This window comes from Coregonus clupeaformis, chromosome 12 (genome assembly GCF_020615455.1).
Source record: "Coregonus clupeaformis isolate EN_2021a chromosome 12, ASM2061545v1, whole genome shotgun sequence".
Classification (NCBI taxonomy): Eukaryota; Metazoa; Chordata; class Actinopteri; order Salmoniformes; family Salmonidae; genus Coregonus; species Coregonus clupeaformis.
This window is the reverse complement of record NC_059203.1, coordinates 11,907,899-11,915,136: the sequence shown is the minus strand read 5'-3', so window position 1 is coordinate 11,915,136 and position 7,238 is coordinate 11,907,899. Positions and strand designations below refer to the sequence as shown.

Genomic DNA, 7,238 nt, shown 5'->3' with positions numbered 1-7,238 from the left:
GATGGTCGAACACGGCCTTGAAGCGACGGGAGAACTCGGCGTAGGAGATGGTGGTGGCGTCCATCCTCCTCCACTCGGCGTTGGCCCATTCCAACGCCTTGCCCGTGAGACAGGAGATGAGGGCGGAAACGCTCTCGTGTCCCGAGGGCACCGGGTGTACAGTGGCCAGGTAGAGCTCCACCTGCAGGAGGAACCCCTGACACCCGGCAGCTGTTCCGTCATACGCCCTCGGGAGCGAGAGCCGAATCCCACTGGGTTCCGGACCTGGGACTGGTGGACCGGCCGATGGGGTTGGCAGGGTAGGTGGAGGTGTGGGTACCCCTCTGGACTCCCATCGGTGCAGGGTGTTGATGACGTCCTGTAGAGCGGTCCCCAGTTGTCTGATCTGGTCATCCTGGCCGCGGACATGCTCCTCCAGCGACTCAGGCGTGACTGTTGCTCCTGCTGATTCCATTTCATAAAGGTGTGTGATTCTGTCAGGGGTGCTGAAGGTGGGTGTGGTGCAGGAATCAAGCGCAGGACGCAGAAGCTAAGTCCAAAAGACTTTAGTGAATTATTCACGTAGTACACGAGAACTATAAGCCCGGGAGGCGAAATAAAGCGCACACAGGCGTCAAACAAAAGGCGCACTAACATGTGCGAAAACCTCTCCAAACAACGGAGGGAAGATACGTAGCTCAGAACACCAAACAGAAGAGCAATCACACACAACACCATACACACACAACGAGAACTAAATAGGACACTAATGAGGACTAACTAGACACAGGTGTACAACATCAAGACAAAACCAAACGAACATGAAACATAGATCGGTGGCAGCTAGTACTCCGGGGACGACGACCGCCGAAACCTGCCCGAACAAGGAGGAGGAGCAGCCTCGGCCGAAACCGTGACAATCTGATAAATGTTTCCTGATAGAAATAACACCAGTCTCAATGCACTGTAATTTGAACATTGATAAGAGCTATTGATAAGAGCTGGGTAAATAAGTAATATGGGGATTGTAAATATAAATTACAATAGTTTTAGATCTATTTTACCTTATGATCGCTGGAGACATCTGAAACCAGTCATATGGCAGCAAACTGAAGCATATCAACAGGTAGGCTATGTGTGCCCCTTTCCCACAGTGAAGAATATGACATGCTGTGCCGTTATGCAGAATTTACATTGTATGGCCTTCTAACTTGCAGGAATGAATTTTGGAGATGCAAGACAAATGAGATAATAAGCCAAATCCGTGCAGAGGGACAGTCTGGCTGAATTTAACTTTTGTGCGTGCTAGAATGTTTTAATTTTAGCCTGGACTTTTCTCTGTTTAAAAAAAAAACTATTTGTATCAAGGAAATACCATACCGTAGACTGGATCTCCAATTTGACACCAATGCTTCATAGGTTTTATTGATGCTGTTTCTCAAACTGTAGAGGAAACTGCAAATGCAAACCATCTTTTCATCGGGGAGATTGGTTTGTGTACTTTAGAGTTGGTTCCCAAGAGGGACGTGAAGCACCTCTGATTCTAATGAAATAAAAGGGTGGATAATGATGAACTCTCTGGTGGCAGTGCCAGTTAATTGCTGATTAAGCGAGTCTGCCATTGTTTGTCCTCATTGCTCTGAGGATTAATGAGATGGTCACCAGTGTGGTGTAGCTGACTCACCTTTCAATGTGGAAAGGTGGCAGTAATTGAAAATCGGTTGGTTCCAGTAGGGCCGGCACTAGTCTTTTGGGGGCCCTAAGCGAGATTTGGTTGGGGGGAATTATTTATGGACAGCAATATTTAAACCTTGTCTTGCCTTTCAAGCAAATGTAAGTAAGGATTGAGACTAGACCACTCAGGAACACTCCACACCTCTTGAAAAGCCATTTTGTTGTGTCTTTGGCCTTTAAAGTTGTGTAATTGTCTCGCTGAAAAATGAAACTATCCTGTGGTTGGGTTTTTAGAAGACTGAGGGGGGTTTTCCTTTACCTTTTTACCTGGGCTTTGCTCCTTTCATATTTATTTTGCTCCTGACAAACTCCCTAGTCCCCGCCGATGACAAGCATACCCATAACATGATGCTTCCACCACAGTATCCCTGGTCAGGGAGGGGAATTATGGGACCTGTGCTGTGGTAAGGGCATCCAAAGTGCTTAGGCTGCATTTACACAGGCAGCCCAATTCAGATCTTTTGCCAATTATTTGCATATATAATACCTATCTGATCTTTTCTCTAATGTGTAAACAGCAAAACAACACATGGAATCTGATCTTTTGACTTCCGATTTATACTGCCTCCATATGTGGATCTGAATCCTGATACAAACCCGATCTTCCATATGCAACCTCTGTCTTGATGGCAGATAGCCTAGCGTATAAGAGCATTGCACCAGTACAACCAAAAGGTTGCTGGTTCCAATCCCTGAGCTGACTAGGTGAAAAATCTGTCAATGTGCAAGGCACTTAACCCTAATTTCTCCTGTAAGTCACTCTGGATAAGAGTGTCTGGTAAATGTAACGGACTCTCAGATTATTTTGCTCTGAAGTGTTTGTTTTTTTGCACACGACCTGTCGTTACAATGACAACCACCACACAATGTAAAGGAACACTGACAGGAAATGAGCACTGCATCTGTGTGCTACTTCAGAGGCTACATCAGTGTGAATGAGCAAATCTGATTTGGTCACATGTAAAACGGAGTGTGGACAGTCAGAAAAAAATATTGGGTATAGAAAGAAAATCAGATTTGGGTTTAGGGTGGCTGTGTAAACACAGCCTTATTTAGGTCATACTTCTAATTAATGTGAACATAGCTCTTATATACACAATAATTAAAAACAGTGAAATTAGTTGTGTTTTTTTGTTGTTGATGTAATTGATGCAGGAGTACAGACTACTGAGATGCCACAGGTACCCTTTTATACAACCACTCATAGATACATTGCATTCGGAAAGTATTCAGACCCCTTGACTTTTCCCACATTTTGTTACGTTACAGCCTTATTCTAAAATGGATTAAATTGTTTTTTCCCCTCTCATCAATCTACACACAATACCCCATAATGACAAAGCAAAAACAGGTTTTTTGAACTTTTTGCAAACTTAATAAAAATAGGAAACTGAAATATTACATTTACATCATTATTCAGACCCTTTACTCAGTACTTTGTTGAAGCACCTTTGGCAGCGATTACAGCCTTGAGTCTTCTTGGGTATGACCCTACAAGCTTGGCACACCTGTATTTATGGGGTTTCTCCCATTCTTCTCTGCAGAACCTCTCAAGCTCTGTCAGGTTGGATGGGGAGTGTCGCTGCACAAAACTAACAAAACGTCACAAAATGTTGTGATAATATATGCACAAACTCTTCCGAACTGTTTCGGCTGGGAAGCTTATGAATGCCTCAATTGGAACAGAAGAAGGAATGTGTGGCCTGAAAAGATCACTGGGAGGCATTCCTACCACTGAATAGCATGCTAAGCACAAATAATGAGCATATACCCTCTCAGAGACAATTGATCGGCATGAACACTCAACAGGGCCGGTTCCAGGCATAAGCGACATAAGTGATAGCGCCCCACCCCCTACTATTGAGAGTAAGAATAGTAGAATACACCAGGAGCAATTATCGAAATTTGGTTGTGTATCAGCAGTTTGTCTCTTGTTTTATCAGTCACTGACAGTCACCCAATTAGTAATGTCAGCTAACAATTTTCAGATTGGTAGTTAGTCTAATCAGCTATCTAAACTTGTGGCCCCGTGTAGCTCAGTTGGTAGAGCATGGCGCTTCCAACGCCAGGGTTGTGGGTTCGATTCCCACGTGGGGCCAGTATGAAAATGTATGCACTCACTAACTGTAAGTCACTCTGGATAAGAGCGTCTGCTAAATGACTAAAATGTAGGAATGTGTGGATTCAGGTATGCTCGTTATATTTGCCTGCTCCCCTCGGATTTGCCTTGTTAGCAGCGCATTCATTCAACACTCTGTCCAACGGCAAACTCCGCCTATGGCGGATCTACCTCAGCCCTGGCAAGTGGCAGAGAGAGGCCGCTGACAGTGGTTTTGCGCGATGCCGTGGTCCTCTGTAGCTCAGCTGGTAGAGCACGGCGCTTGTAACGCCAGGGTAGTGGGTTCGATCCCCGGGACCACCCATACACAAAAATGTATGCACGCATGACTGTAAGTCGCTTTGGATAAAAGCGTCTACTAAATGGCATATTATTATATTAAAATGGCATAAGTAATTACAAAATGAGTAGAATTGTCTGAAATTTGTCATAAAAGTGCAACGTTTTCTCTCCGCCCATGGCAAACTGTGAAGAATTGCAGGAAATTAACTTTGCACCATCAAGAAGGGGGCCACTAAAATGTTTTGCCCCCCCAACCAAATCTCGCTTAGGGCCCCCAAAAGGCTATAGCTGGCCCTGACACCGAGGGCGTCAACAGACTGATATGCAGAGTAACCACCAACATGACAACGCAAACAACCACAAAAATGTGCTTTTAATAACTGGTCACCTTTAATTTTTTAATTGATTAGTTTAATTTATTCCGATGTGACAATTGAATGTGTCCACAGCTGTCACATCGCTCTTTAAGACCATTAAATAGCAAATGGTTTGTTTGCATTCAAGAAGCAAAGGCACTATGCTAATTCAGTAGGCAGATCATTTGTTTGCTGCTTTTAATGAATACGAGGGGCTCATCAAGAGGAGAAGAGTCTTTAATTATCTTTTGTCCATTCCTTATTCATCATGTGCGACGGAAAAGCAACACCTTCAATAGAGTAAAACATCTACAGCTTAACGCTGAATAACTCCTTCCTATTACATCATTTTGGCCAAGAAGCTGAAATTAGAATATGTGTCTCTAAGGCTGTGCTTACACAGGCAGTGCATTCAGAAATTATTCAGACCCCTTGAATTTTTCCACATTTTGTTAAGTTACAGCCTAATTCTAAAATGGATTAAATAGTTTTTTTCCCCCTCATCAATCGACACATAATACCCCATAATGACAAAGAAAAACAGGTTTTTAGAAATGTTTGCAAAACTAAGAAATGTTTGCAACACTGAAATATCATATTTACATAAGTATTCAGACAATTTACTCAGTACTTTGTTGAAGGACCTTTGGCAGCGATTACAGCCTCAAGTATTCTTGGGTATGATGCTACAAGCTTGGCACACCTGTATTTGGGGAGTTTATCCCATTCTTCTCTGCAGATCCTCTCAAGCTCTGTCAGGTTGGATGGGAAGCGTCGCTGCACAGCTATTTTCAGGTCTCTCCAGAGATGCTCGATCGGGTTCAAATCCGGGCTCTGGCTGGGCCACTCAAGGACATTCAGAGACTTGTCCCGAAGCCACTCCTACTTTGTCTTGGCTGGGTGCTTAGGGTCGTTGTCCTGTTGGAATGTGAACCTTCGCCCCAGTCTGAGGTCCTGAGCGCTCTGGAGCAGGTTTTCATGAAGGATCTCTCTGTACTTTGCTCCGTTCATCTTTCCCTCTATCCTGACTAGTCTCCCAGTCCATGCCGCTGAAACTGGTTTCCTCCAGATGTGACACTTGGCATTCAGGCCAAAGAGTTCAATCTTGGTTTTATCAGACCAGAGAATTTTGTTTCTCATGTTATGAGAGTCTTTAGGTGCCTTTTAGCAAACTCCAAGCGGGATGTCATGTGCCTTTTACTGAGTAGTGGCTTCCGTCTGTCCCACTCTGCCATAAAGGCCGGATTGGTGGAGTGCTGCAGAGATGGTTGTCCTTCTGGAAGGTTCTCCCATCTCCACAAAGGAACTCTGGAGATCTGTCAGAGTGACCATCAGTTCGTTGGTCACCTCCCTGACCAAGGCCCTTCTCCCCCGATTGCTCAGTTTGGCCTTGTGGCCAGCTCTAGGAAGAGTCTTGGTGGTTCCAAACTTCTTCCATTTAAGAATGATGGATGCCACTGTGTTCTTGGGGACCTTCAATGCTGCAGAAATGTTTTGGTACCCTTCCCCAGATCTGTGCCTAAATATTTTGCTTAGTCATTATGGGGTATTGTGTGTAGATTGACGAGAATGTAAAAAAAAAAAAAAAAATTAGAATAAGGCTGTAACGTAACAAAATGTGGAAAAACTAAATCTGATACCTACAGTATATTATATTTTCCCTAATGTGTAAACAGAGAAAAAACACATGGAATCTGATCTTTTGACTTTCGATTTAAACTGCCTCCATATGGCTGCATTTACACAGGCAGCCCAATTCTGATCTCTCCCCCGACCCCCCCACTAGTAATTGGGCAAAATATCAGAATTGGGCTGCCTGTGTACAGTCGTGGTCAAAAGTTTTGAGAATGACACAAATATTAATTTTCACAAAGTCTGCTGCCTCAGTTTTTATTATGGCAATTTGCATATACTCCAGAATGTTATGAAGAGTAATCAGGTGAATTGCAATGAATTGCAAAGTCCCTCTTTGCCATGAAAATGAACATAATCCCCAAAAAATATTTCCACTGCATTTCAGCCCTGCCACAAAAGGACCAGATGACATCATGTCAGTGATTCTCTCGTTAACACAGGTGAGAGTGTTGACGAGAACAAGGCTGGAGATCACTCTGTCATGCTGATTGAGTTAGAATAAAAGACTTGGAGCTTTAAAAGGAGGGTAGTGCTATGTTATGAAGAGTAATCAGGTGAATTGCAATGAATTGCAAAGTCCCTCTTTGCCATGAAAATGAACATAATCCCCAAAAAATATTTCCACTGCATTTCAGCCCTGCCACAAAAGGACCAGATGACATCATGTCAGTGATTCTCTCGTTAACACAGGTGAGAGTGTTGACGAGAACAAGGCTGGAGATCACTCTGTCATGCTGATTGAGTTAGAATAAAAGACTTGGAGCTTTAAAAGGAGGGTAGTGCTTGAAATCATTGCTCTTCCTCTGTTAACCATGGTTACCTGCAAGGAAACACGTGCCGTCATCATTGCTTTGCACAAAAAGGGCTTCACAGGCAAGGATATTGCTGCTAGTAAGATTGCACCTAAATCAACCATTTATCGGATCATCAAGAACTTCAAGGAGAGAGGTTCAATTGTTGTGAAGAAGGCTTTAGGGCGCCCAAGGAAGTCCAGCAAGCGCCAGGACCGTCTCCTAAAGTTGATTCAGCTGCGCGATCAAGGCACCACCAGTGCAGAGCTTGCTCAGGAATGGCAGCAGGCAGGTGTGAGTGCATCTGCACGCACAGTGAGGCAAAGACTTTTGCAGGATGGC

General features: G+C 44.0%; 1 non-coding gene across 1 annotated transcript; it reads left to right on the top strand.

The window, feature by feature from the left end:
* The first annotated feature begins 3,736 nt into the window (after positions 1-3,736).
* trnag-ucc lies at positions 3,737-3,812 on the top strand. Its single transcript has one exon. It is a non-coding gene; the product is annotated as a tRNA-Gly (tRNA).
* Positions 3,813-7,238: the final 3,426 nt, after the last annotated feature.